General features: G+C 47.2%; 1 protein-coding gene and 1 pseudogene across 3 annotated transcripts in view; one reads left to right on the forward strand and one right to left on the reverse strand.

Moving 5' to 3' along the window:
* RAP1GAP2 (RAP1 GTPase activating protein 2) overlaps positions 1-13846 on the reverse strand; it is a 217700-nt gene that overhangs the window by 144774 nt on the left and 59080 nt on the right. The window lies entirely within an intron of this gene.
* Positions 3918-4405, forward strand: LOC121473227 (annotated as a pseudogene).

Consider the following 13846-nt stretch of genomic DNA (forward strand, 5'->3'; position numbering starts at 1 on the left):
ACTTCCACTCTAGGGTTTTTGGGGCTGAGTGGAAAAGTGAGGAGGAAAGCTGTCTTTCCATAATATTAGCAACATTGCTTAGCAACATCTTTCCAAGCAAGAACCAGCAGACTATCCAAAAACCTATTCTGTTTGGATCTACAAAGAACAGAATGGTTTCTTATACATGTATTATTTATATACTATTTTATATACCCAGTCACGCCTTCTGTCTCTGGCTTCCTTGAGAAATGACGTATTACACCTAACTGAGATTTCCAGACAACTAGAGCTTTGAGTACCAAACTTTTTGTTTGCTGGCTTGCTTTTATTGTAATAAACTTGGCTGAAAATTTCTCTGAAAAGTCTTACACGTTTTCATTCTTTTTAAAGGCAGGTTTTCTTGGTGACTCAGAGCTATTACTATCAATACTAACCATTGTACTGCACTAACTGATACTGTACTAACTGATACCTTACAGTTATGAACAGGCTGCTGAGAAGCCATTTGTCCCTATAATTAATGACACCAAACAGCTGTGGCACAAAGATAACCACAGGGAGGGAGAAAAAAGACAAACCTGGGTTAGAATCCCATCTCCACCTTTTACTATCTGTGTGGCCTTGGGCTAGATTTTTAACCTCTATGAGCCTCAAGTTTTCTCATCTGTAAAAAGTGGATAACAACAGCATCACCCTCTGAAGGTCCCTGCAAGAATTAAACGAGCATAGCTGGTCCACACAAAGACTTGTATGAAAATGTTCATAGTGGCTTTACTCAAAATGGACAGTCCAGGGACACCTGGCTGGTGATGCCAGTCAGAAGAGTGTGTGACTTTTGATGTTGTGAGTCTCAGTCCCACACCAGGTGCAGAGATTACTTAAAAATAAATAAACAAACCTCAAAATGGACAGCCCATAAACGAACTGTGGAACATCCATACCGTGGAATACCACTGAGTACTAAAAAGGAACAAAATACAAAAACATGCAACAACATGGATGATTTTCTAAAACATTATGCTGAGTGAAAAAAGCTAGATACAAAAAAAAATTTGATTCTATTTATATGAAGTTCTAAAGACAGACAACCTACTGTGCAAAAATTAGGGCAGTAGTTGCCTCTGGGGGTAAGGCAGTTTCTGGAGAGACAGAAATGTTCTATATCAGGATAGGGTGGTGGAATCCATTTGTCCAAAATGTATAATTAAGATTTGCGCATTTCAATGTATGTAAATTTTACCCCCCAAAAAACTGAAATTAATAGTAACAGCAGTAAGAGTAGAGTGGCGGAGTGGGCCGAGTGGAGATCTAGCTGACCCAAGAATGGCACAGCATCGCTAATTGCTGGGGGCACAATTCTATTTACAGTGTAAGTACTTGATATCCACTGTAAGAAAAAGTAAAAGAAAATGTTCATAGTTGGGGGGAGGGTATTAACAGGGATTATATCTGGAAGTAAATGATGATCTTTATTGTTACATTTGTATTTTTCTACTATATACAAATTTATAAGGACTATGTTTTAAATTCACTAAGAGATAGATATTGTCAAACATTTCAAATGAGAATGCCTATGACAGTCCCTGACAAAGACTCTTTGAGTGGCCTTTCTCACTGTGGGGTTTGGAATCCTTGCTCAGTGACTGTTCACTGGGAAACCAAATAACTGAGCCTGACAAAAATTAGAGTGAGCACCAGAGGGGTATTGTGAGCCTTACTCTAGAACTTCTCTTTGGTTCCCCTTTTTGCTCCTGACTTGTATATATCTGCCAGACACAAGAGTCTTTAGAAAGACCGAGGTACTGCGATGTATGTACACAGGAATTTAACTGATACACAATCTAGGGTTTAGGTGCTCACAGCAGTATGCCTGGGTCCCCTGCTCATACATTCCACCAGGGGTGTGTATATGTCGGTGTGTGTCAGTGTGTCTGTGTATGTGCTCGTGTCTGTATGTGGGGGCCAGGATGGGATGCCAAGCAGAGTGTGTTAGCTGGCACCTGGCCAGGCAAGAGCACTAACTTCACCTTTGAATCAACACCAGGAGGATCACTGTGTGGCCTGCAGACAGCTCATGAGCCTAGTCAACCAGAAAATTCATAGGTTAGGGCTTCATCTACCTGATTCCTGATAAATCTTAATTTTTTTTTTCTGTTGTCTAAACTAATCTCTTGCTCCTCTGGGATGGATACTCCTTCCTAGAGGAAATTGCCCCTACTGGTGGGTGTAATCAAAGCTTTTCTGCCCCACGGAAAGGTGTTTCCTTCACAACGGACTCTGGACTGGAATTCACTGATGTGTTAATAGCTCTTTCCCATTTTGACCCTCCGTAGCCTCAAAGGCAAACACAGGGCTTTATCTTCAGTGTTGACACAGACTCCCCTGGCTTGGAGCTTCGCCCCACCGGGCCCAGCCCTGAGAATCCTGCTGAACAGCTGTGTCTGAGCTTTGCAAGCTTTCTACCAGGCAGGCTTTCTGGGCCCATCGCTCCTTCCACCACCAAAGTCCCTCCAGCTGTCTAGCCTGTGTCACTCCAGTTGTAATCTAAGCTTTTTTGGTAAGCCACTCCCCTCCACCCTCAGGGGGAGCCCCATTTAGTTGCCCCCATCTTGGCCTCCCCCAAGTCCCAGAGCTGTGCACGGTCTGTATGCCTCTCATCCAAGGCTCCAAACTCTTTGCTCCTATCCATTTTCTCCCCTGTCCAGGCCCCCTTCACTCAGTCACAGGGCAGGATAAGGGGCTGCATAGGTCACAGATAATGGGTCACAGCTGGTAACTAAAGGACTAAAGTCTCCCAGTTCTTCCCTTCTTCTTAATAGACTACAGAGGTTTCAAGGTTACAGGGAGCCAGGCTCAGGAGCCAGCTCTGTGTGAACACCATCAGTCAACCTGTCACGGCAGGGGACATGTAGGGAAGGGTGTCCTAAGACAGTCTCCAGGCAAAGCCAGCAGTGACTTTCACGTGGCCCCGTGGCAGTGATGAGAATAGCTCTCTTCAGGATACTGGGAAGGCAGGGTCTGGAGCAGAAACAGCTGCAACCCACTGCACCCCACAAAGAGTAGAGTGCACCAGAATAAGTATAGGTGGGACAATTAACTAAGAATGTAACATAACCCATAATCCAATGGGGAAATTAACTGAGCTGCTATCTCAGCTGTTGAGCTCTCCCAAAAGAATGCCCCCGCCCCAGAGAGACCTTCTTTGAGCACTTACCTAGAGTACATGGTTACTCTGGTTACTGGGCACCTTGTTTGTTTTGTTTTGTTTTGATTGATTTGTCTGTTCACTTGTTGTTGGGTCTTTCTGTCCCCGTGGCTCATAAAGCCCATAGAGGCAGAAACTATTCATCTCAGACATCACATTTCCTTCCACCCCACCCTGTACCCAGAATGGCATCTGACACACTCCAACACTCAGTAAACATTACTGGAAGGGAGGAAAGAGGGAAGAACAGGCAAAAGAAGTCAGAAGGAGGAAGTAAGGAAGGTTACCCCTCCAGGAGGATCCTGTGTCCTAGAATCTGAGCTTCCCTAGCCCCAGAAGAATCTTTGGGCTTTTGACTTGACAGCCCTTATTTGGCTGTAGGGAAAGGCAGAGCACTGAGGTCCCGGGGATGGAAATCACAGGTGGAAACACTCATATGGGGTGGCTAAAAAGACACCTTCTTAGGGCCCTGCTTCAAGCTGGTGCAGCCTGGTGAGTCTAGCAACTGTGAAGCAGCCACTCCAACTCCAAGGCTTCTTTAGGAGTGCCTGAAAGCCACTCCAGCTTTTAGACAACCCTAGGGAGGACTCCAAAAGTACCATATTTCCTGCCAAGCTGAGAGGCATTTTTTCTAAGTATTTTCAGAAAAATAAGAGTGTGGCTGCAGTGAAGGTGTAACTGTCTTAGGTGGTCCCAAATCCGGGCTCATCCCACACCAGCCACCTCTACCATGCCGCCTAAATTCAAGCCCAGTGAGATCAAAGTCATACACATCTGGTATACCGATGGGGAAGTCGTGCCACCTCTGTCTGCCCTGGCCCCAGAGATCGGCAGCCTGGGCTGTCTCCATAAAAGTTGGTGATGACATCATCAAGGCAGCTGGTGACTGGAAGGGTCTGAGGATGACAGTGAAACTGACCATTCAGAACAGCAGGCCCAAATTGAAGAGGAACCTTCTGTCTCTGCCCTGCTTAGCAAAGGAACTGCCAGGACATAGAAAGAAGTGGAAAACACTAAACACAGTGGAAATACCACTTTTGACAAGATTGTCTACACTGCCCAAAAGACAGGGCACCAATCTTTAGCCAAAGAACTCTCTGGAACCATTGAAGAGATCCTGGGGACTGCGCAGCCTATGGGCTGCAATGCTGATGTTGCCACCCTCATGACATCACAGACAACATCAATAGTGGGACTGTGGAATGCCCCGCTAGTTAAGAACTACAAAGGAAAATATTTCAATAAGGGATCATTTGACACCCTGCCCAAAAAAAGTAAATATGATGAAAATCAAACAATGTTATCACATTTCAGCTAGCTGGACACTGTTGCCTGCCCAAGGCCTTGAGTCTAGACCTGCTATCTCTATTAATAAGGAAGATTAGCAACTGTTACAGAGGTACTAAAGACATGTTAGCATCTGATATTTTCTCCTTGAGGTTGTGAGGAACACCGTGAGAGAACCCAAAGGAGAATGGCTTTCTCTCAAGGGACCAATGTCAGGCAAGGTTGTGTCCTTGTACCACCTAATGTCACTTTTCCCAGTTCCAACTTTGGAATTACTGGGCCAGCCCATTCATTTCCACCTTCTTCCTCTCCTCATCTGGAGCTTGGAGGATGAGCGAAGGGCTCAGATGGTCTCCGTGTGGGACAGTTCTATGGTCCCCCATGGAGAAATCACCCCACCCATCCTGAGGTGTCCATGGCCTGGTGTCAGTCACCATCCCAGCTGTCCAAGAGCAGTTCTGAGGGCAGGTGTTGCTCATCCTAAGAAGGAAAACCACCTCATAGGGTAATGAACACCATCCCAAGATGCAGGCATTTGCACACCTATTATTCCATTGAATACTCACAGCTCTATAAGGAAAGGATATTAATATCCTCCCCATCTGGGGGGTGCCTGGGTGGCTCAGTTAAGCATCTGCCTTCAGCTCAGGTCATGATCTTAGGGTCCTGGGATCGAGCCCCTCCTAGTCAGTGGGGAGTCTGCTTCTCCTACCCTCTGCCCCTACTCATGCTCACTCTCTCTCTCTCTCTCCCAAATAAATAAATAAAATCTTTAAAACAATATCCTCCCCATTTGCTAGATGAGTAAACTAAGACCCAGAGAGGTTAATGCTTCTATCCAGGATCACACAGCTACTAAGAAGCAGAGCTGGGACCCAGCCACAAATGATCCCCATAGATATTGACCTCCAAAAAATCCAAAATAAAGGGCAGTGGAGACCCAAGGAGAGGAGGTGATGACTGGGCCAGAGGCTCCTCCAGCCTCTCACCAGATCTCTGCTGCTCAGCACTTAGGCCCTTTCTTCTTCTGGCTGATGGACCTTGATTCATTCTCTCTCTCTCTCTCTCTCTCTATCTCTCTTTTTAGAAAGAGATTTTATTTATTTATTCATGAGAGAGAGAGAGAGAGAAAGAGAGGCAGAGACATAGGCAGAGGGAGAAGCAGGCTTCATGCAGGGAGCCTGACGTGGGACTCGATCCAGGGTCTCCAGGATCACACCCTGGGCTGAAGGCAGGCACTAAACCACTGAGCCACCCGGACTGCCGGGACCTTGATTCTCCCTTGAGAAGCACTCTGACACCACTGTTGTTGTTGTGATTCAGGTGGGGCTGTCCTCTCAACCTACCTGTCCTGAACTCTAAAGTGGGTCCCATGGGCCTGACCAATCCATGTATTCCATTCACGAGGCCACAGTGATGGCTTCAGGAAAGGGCACATAAACCTGGTTGCTCCAGAGTGAACACCTGATTTTTGCTGGCACCACAGGAAGAAGCAGCTCACTAACCCCTGGGGTTTCCAAAGTTGCTGGCTATGTTATGAGAGGAGAGTTGCCTGTGAACAAAGTGAATGTGGAGGAAACCAGAGCTAAGAGATAGGGACAGATTGTCTAATATTTTCTGACCCACCTAGATCCAGCCATTCCTGAAGCCAATTTTCATAAGGGTATCTATTACAAGAGCTTTTCTGAATTTCCTTTTCCTTTTGATGTCTTCTTTTTTTCTTAAGCCAATCTGAATAACCTAGCTAGTTAACCTGAATCTCTACCCAATGGTTAAGGAAATACACAAGGGGGCAAAATAACACACAAGGGGGTTCTTGGCAGGTAAGAAGGCCATATCACTCCCTCACCCCAGAGAAGTATCCCCCAAGGGGGCCCATGGAGAAGCCTTCCCAGGAAGAATTCCTAGAACTGCTTCTCCAACAAAAACAGCCTAGATGCACCAACCCACCCAATAAGCAACAGACCTGAGCACAGTTCATGGAGAATCCTCTTGACCCTACCAGGGGGAAAGCAGACACCACAATTCTGACTTTGAGGATAAAACAGGAATTTCTCTCTTCCTCTTTGATGTCAGCATGCAGGTCACTCATTTCATCTTGCTTCAATAAAATCAAGGACTATTCAAGGAAAATGTTTAAAAAAGCAGCAGGGGCTGGGGAGACATTCAAACAAATCCAAAATATGGAACATTCTATAAAACAACTTTGCCAGGTCTGCTGTCCTATATTTAAAGAGACTAAAGAGGTGTGACAATGACAATCAAGTACAATAAGTGATCACTAATAATAAGTCAATAATATAACCTGACACACAGTCCATATTCAAACTTGGAACAACTGGAAACATTTAGATACAGACTATATATTAAACTATATTTTAAAATTAATATTAATTTAATTGCTTACATGTGATAATAGTATTGTGGTTACATCAGAAAATGCCTTTATTTCAGGGAGTTTTTGGTGAGTGTTTAGATGGAATAGGTCATGATGTCTGCAACTTGCCTCTACCTTACCATCATTATACAGAGAAAAAGAGAGAACAACCGGCAAGTATTAATAAGTAGAGAACCAAGGTGAATACAAATGCTCATTGTACTACTCTTCTGATTTTTGCAGAGATTGGTAAATTTCAAAACAAAATGTTGAAAAAACCCCACATCACCCTTACCCATGCCCACCCTCAAATCTGCAACATACATATGTGTGCGTATGCAGCAACACCTTGTGTTCTGCAACACAGCAAACTGGTGTGCAAAGAGTACTGGGCCAGAGTCATAGGCAGAGGTAGAACCAGCTTCTAGACCAGATAGTCCTCTCATCATCTGTGGACCCCTTCCCTAGTCTGTTTGCTCAGCTATAAGATGAGGGCCGAAGGGGCACCTGGGTGGTTCAGTCAGTTAAGCATCTGCCTTCAGCTCAGGTCATGATCCCGGGATCCTGTGATCAAGCCCCTGCCGAGCAGACAGCCTGCTTCTCCCTCTTCCCCTTCCCATTCATGCTTTCTCTCTTTCTCGCTCTCAAATAAATAAAAATCTTTCATTAAAAAAAAAAAAAGACGAGGGCAGCCCCAGTGGCTCAGCGGTTTAGCACCGCCTTCAGCCTGGGGAGTGATCCTAGAGACCAGGGATCGAGGCTCCCTGCAGGGAGCCTGCTTCTCCCTCTGCCTGTGTCTCTGCCTCTCTCTCTCTCTGTATCTGTCATGGATAAATAAATAAAATCTAAAAAAAAAAAAAAAAGATGAGGGCTGAAACTTCTGTATATGGCCATGAGATGCTGTAGGGGCATTTCCACAGATGGAGCAGTACAGTGAAGGCATTAAGAAGTGAAGACAGAGGCTAAGATGAGATCTTCCTTTCTAAGGTATGGATGACAGGACCTGTCTCCCAGGTCACCCCCTTCCTCCCCAGGTGCCCAGTTCTAGGTCTCCCAGGGGAGCCTGTCCTGAGAACTTGACCTTAAGATGAGCAGACAACAGCCTGGAGTAGCCCAGTAAGAACTGGCCTCTCAGTTTTATCAGCAAAGGAAATGCAGCTGGGCTCCAAGCTGTGGCCTCCCGAAGGTACCTGCAGGGCAGGACAGGCACTTTGTAACCATGAAGGGGTAAAAAGCCACAGCCAGCCCCTCTGAACTTGGCTGCAAGGTCACTGCATTCAGCTTCACATCAACTTGCTGTCCATCTCTCTTGTCAATAAAGCTGTCTGGATTCCTAGGACTTCTGGAAAGGAGAGGTAGAGGACATTCTCTGCAAAAGACCTTCCTGCAAAGATCCCAGACAGGCACTTCAGAGGGCAAGAGTACACTGACCTAAAGAAGGCTGTGCTGCTCTGGGTGGAAAGTGTGGGGGGCAGTACACAACTGGGGAGACTCCACAGGATGAGACATCAGGGAGATGCCATCATGACAAATAGGACACTTCCCTCAACAGATTGGTGAAATGTCCACACCGACCAGTGGTGAGTATAGAAGCTAGAAGCTGTATGGTTAAAATAAGTCATCTACCCTATCCCCCAGCAATATCACCTCTAAGACACCTCTATTACCTCTAGAGAGACATTCTCACTTGTGTACAGAGACAAGTACAGGAATGTCCACTGGAGCACTTTCCGTAAAAGTAAAAAAAAAAAAAAAAACCAGATACAATGGTTTAGGAGGAAAACAGATGAGTAGACTCCATCCCAGGGCCCCAGGATCATGACCTGAGCCAGAGGCAGGTGCTTGGCCAAGTGAACTATCCAGACTTCCCACTCTTACTTCTTTTATTCTTCATTTATTTTTTAAGTAGGCTCCATACCCAACGTGGGCCTTGAACTCACGACTTTGAAATTAAGAGTTGCACGCTTTACCAAATGACCTAGCCAGACACCCCTTCTCATGTTTTCCTTAACATTGTGGTATGTTATCTTTCCAGTAAATACACAGGACCACACACATGGATAATGATTTTAGTATATAAGCACAAACATGGGAAGGTAAGGTCTTCTGGAAGCAAACATTTCAGTCTTGTTTTCTAGGCAGACCAGAAAGCTCTATATATTATACTAATAATACATTACCTTCTATGGCTGGGTTTTTCTAAGATTTGATTTATTTATTTATTTGAGAGACCGTGCACAGCAGTGTAGAGACAGAAGCAGACTCCCCCTAAGCAGGGAGCCAATACAGGGCTCGAGTTCAGGGCCCTGGGATCACCACCACCTGAGCCAAAGGCAGCCGCTCAACTGATTGAGCCACCCAGGCATCCCTCTATGGCCGTTATTATATTAATATCAATTAATTACTAATGTATTACAATACAAACATTAATCATTAACAAATACTATACCAAGCAATTTCATTGCATTTACCATGTATACTGTTGTAGCATTTTACACTCGTTGACTCAATCCTCATGACAGCCTGTATAGTATTACAATACTCCCATTTTACAGATATAGAAGCTAAGAGACAGAAAGGTAAGCAATTTGCCCAGGATGCCCAGATAAGGTACAGACATGGGCTTCCCACTGGGCAGGAGGCTTTAAGAAACCAAGCTCTTAAGCACTGTTGTGCTCACCCAACAGCTGTAATCCTGGCAGAGGAACCAGGAGGCCACCACCAAGCTGCGGGCCAGATCAATCTCACTGAGAAATCACTCAGAGGGCATGTCCTAAAGGGGGGGGGGGGGCGGGGGGGATGCTTTAACTCCATCGGCTAAAATGACCTTTTCCTAATAGTCTCGACGATAAGCTCTTCTGGGGTTTCATGCCACCTGCTCTGCTGTCCAGTTCTCCCTTCCTGGGTCAAGCTCAGGTCCCCACCGCCAGGAGTGACATGAGGCCAGTGCTGCTCACAGGAGGTGCTACAGGTGAGGTGGGCAGGCACCAGGACGTGGACCCAAGTGGTCCTGGAAGGAGGGGTCACCTGAAGCATTCTCTGCAGATGGGGGTCACTACCCAAGTTCTGGTCTTTCCTTTCATGGAGAACTGAAGTCTGGAAAAGGAAGGGTAGGCACAGAGATGTAAAAAAAAAAAAAAAAAAAAAAAACAAGGTACCTTCCCTGACCCTAACTCACCCTGCCCTCCATCTAAGCTACATCGGGAAAGCAAGTAATTAATCTCTGAGACAGGAACCAGCTGCACCAGGGAGCAATGCGAGAGGGGAGGAGCAGAGACAGAGAGGGGAGGACAAAGGAGCAAAGAGAAATGGAAAAGACATAGACACCCAGAAATGGGGAGGGAACAGTCACCAACAGAGAAAATGAGCAAAGAAACAATGAAAATGACACAGCAGAGGGAGCACAACAGAAATCATCACCCGCTCTTCTGGCCCTGGCCAAGGCTCCCTCGTGCGTTGACCTCACCCCCCAGAAAGCAAGAGCACACACATCCCAAGTTATCAACAGCCCGAGGCACCTGTTCTCCCGTCTGCCCCACTGGCCACCCGGAGAGCGGCCGTCTGTGCTACCAGCGCCACCTGCTGACACAAGGGAGAACTGTGTCCCCAGCCTGCCCACCAGGCCAGGAAGAGGCCAGGCCGACAGTCTGAACCCATTCCCCAACCCCTTCTGCATCTTCACACCTGCCAAGCCTGCCCCCACCTTAATATTCTTCCTTTGGGACTCCACTCAAATGTCAATTCTATGGAGGGGCTACTTCTGCCCACCCAAATTACCCCATGTGTGCCCCTTTTCACCTCACTTGTGTATCCTTCACAGGACTGGGCATTCTCTGAAACCATCTGGGTTCTTTGTTATGTTCTTGTCTGCCTCCTACATTAGAAAGTACTACAAGGTCAGTCTGGATCTTAACAATCTACTTTTGTCTGACTTGGTTCCATGTTCACTCAGCTGATCTAAGAACCCCACTTTAAACTCCACAGGGACGACCCAAAGGCTCCTCAAACTCACCCTGAGACCAAGGTCATCATCTTCCCCTGCAAACTGGGTTTCCCTCCTGCACTCTCGGTTCAGTGACCCCCATGACAACTTTGCAAATCCTCCAGGCACAAAACCCCAGTTTTTATGGGATGACTCCTCTCACAAGGACCCCATGTGGACCAGACACCTCCTCTGAAGGTTCCCCTATGCATTGCCTTAGCCAGCTCCCTCCCCTCCAGCCCCATTCCCTGCCTCCAGGCTCCTCTTGAGGAAGTATCCTCACCTCCCAGATCCATCCTAGGACTGCCAAAGTTACCTTCCAAGGGGCTCCTCTCCCACTCACCCAGGGTGCCCATCACCTTCTCAGCACCACACTGAAAATCTTCCCTGAGCACACCCTGCCTCAGTACCCGACTCACTGTTTCCTAAACAGCTCCACACATTTGCCCATCCTATGCCTTTGCCCTTGTGCCCTAAAATGCCGCCCACAACTCTCTCCTCTTGAAGGATTCCTCTTCAACTTTCACATGCTGCCTCCTTCAGAAAGCATTCTCTGATTCCACAAGGAAGAATGCACTGCTCCTCCCATATCTCTACTGGCATTTGCAGTTGAGTGTTAAATGTCTGTCACTGGGCAGCCCCGGTGGCACAGCGGTTTAGCGCCGCCTGCAGACTGGGGTGTGATCCTGGAGACCCAGGATTGAGTCCCGTGTCAGGCTCCCTGCATGGAGCTTGCTTCTCCCTCTGCCTGTGTCTCTGCCTCTCTCTCTGTGTCTCTCATGAATAAATAAATAAAATCTTTAAAAAATAATAAAATAAAAATAAATGTCTGTCACCCCACACACTGTGAGCTCCTGGGACAGAGACCAGGCCCCTGAATCACCTAACCACTCTCCGTGTTTTCTTTTTAAGACTCTATTTATTTATTTATTCGTGAGAAACACGGGGGGGGGGGGGGTGCAGAGACACAGGCAGAGGGAGAAGCAGGCTCCATGCAGGGAGCCCGACGTGGGACTCGATCCTGGGTCTCGATCCTGGGTCTCCAGGATCACATCCTGGGCTGAAGGCAGGCGCTAAATCGCAGAGCCACCCAGGAATCCCTCTCCGTGTTTTCAATAACAGCCATGGTCATGAGCAGTTAGGACTGTGCTAAGCACTTTTCATGGGAATTCATTTAACCCTCGAATACCTCTATGAGGTAGGGACTCTCGTTATCTTCACTTTCCAGGTGGGAAAACAGAAGCTCAGAGAGGCTCAGGGGTTTATCCAAAGAACTTCATTAGTGACAGAACCAGGATCCCCAGCACCCAAATTAGCACCTGGCACAAAGTAGGTGCCCAAAGTGTATCCACCAGCTAAACAAACAGCTTTTTCTCCTGCATCAGACCTCAGTGCTGTTCACAGTTCAAAGGCTTGAGCACCCTGTGTTCTTGCTTTCTCTGTGCCAATTCTGACCCAGTTATATCAGCCGACTTTCTCCTCTTCTCTCCCTCTCCGCCCTCCTGTTCAAACTGTGAGCCAAAAATGACCCTGTCACATCAGGTGAGAGGAATGCTAGTGATGAGCCTATGTGTAAAGGGCAAGATAAGAGGTGCCTGGAGGGCTCAGTCAGTTGAACGTCTTTGGTTCAGGTCATGGTTCCAGGGTCCTGGGATGGAGTCCTGTCTTGTGCTCTCTGCTCCTCAGGGAGCCTGCTTCTCCCTCTCCCTATGCTCCTCCCCCTGCTTGTGCTCTCTCTTTCTCCTTCCCTCCCTCTCTAATAAATAAATAAATTATTTTATTTTAAAAAAATAAAGAGCAAGGTAAGTTTGTAGGTGTAATGAGGCACTATACAGCGGCAGCCCTCAAAGCTTCCAGGTGTTCCCTTTAGACCACCACAGGCATCTATAGCTACCTCTTCTTCCTCTTCTTGAGCTGAGCTTCCTTACTTCTGCTCAAGTATACAGAATTTGCAGCCCAAACACTATTTCCCATTCAATTGTGTTGTTTGTCCATTCAGTTTAACCAGTAAGGCAGAGTTGTCTTACATACACTTTCTGAACACAGCCCTCCTAGACCAACAAGACCGGGAACTACCTTCGTCCCAAGGGAAAGAGGAGTACATCCAATCCCCTGGTCAGTGCAGCTTCCACAACAGTACCTACAAGTCCTGGGTTCATGTGTGAACAGAGAAAGTGCCAGAGGTCAGGTACCAGGTATCGACCCCCATCCTTCTTCCCCATAACACCCAAACACTCTGGAGCCAGGCACATCACCCCCGTTTACTGCACTTCACACTCTACCAAGAGTTTTTCTACACACCTGTACCCTGTCCCCCTGGGAGGCGGCAACCAACATCCCTCTCCATCTGAATTCCTCCGTTCCTCCATGTGCCCCTCGAGCCTCAGTGGGACCAGCAGCATCAACATATGTCTGTGTGAGTGTGGAGCACCATCCTATCCTTCCATGCCTGAACCTGTGTCTGAGCACGGCGCTGGGTCTGCCTTTGGGCCTGTGCTCAGAATTAAGTATGATCAAGAGAGCAGGGGCCCCTGAGTGGCTCAGTCGGGGAAGCATCTGACTCTTGATCTTGGCTCAGGTCTTGATCTCAGGGTCGTGAGTTTGAGCCCCAGGCTAGGCTCCATGCTGGGAGACAGAATGACAAAGCCCACGGAGTCAGACAAACCTGGCTGAACGTTCACCCCTCCATGTCGTACCACCTGTATGACTGGGGCAGGTCGGTGTACCACCCCAAGCCTTGGCTTCTTCCATTCTAAACTGGAAACAGGGGATCCCTGGGTGGCTCAGTGGTTTGGCGCCTGCCTTTGGCCCAGGGCGTGATCCTGGAGTCCCGGGATTGAGTCCCACGTCGGGCTCCCGGCATGGAGCTTCTCCCTCTGCCTGTCAATCTCTCTCTCTCTCTCTCTCTCTCTCTCTCTATGTCTATCATAAATGAATAAATAAAAAATCTTTTAAATAAATAAACTGGAAACAGAAGGGGCCACTTCATGGGACAGTGGTGAGGATGGAATGA

This window comes from Vulpes lagopus, chromosome 12, assembly GCF_018345385.1.
Source record: "Vulpes lagopus strain Blue_001 chromosome 12, ASM1834538v1, whole genome shotgun sequence".
In the NCBI taxonomy this organism is placed as follows: domain Eukaryota; kingdom Metazoa; phylum Chordata; class Mammalia; order Carnivora; family Canidae; genus Vulpes; species Vulpes lagopus.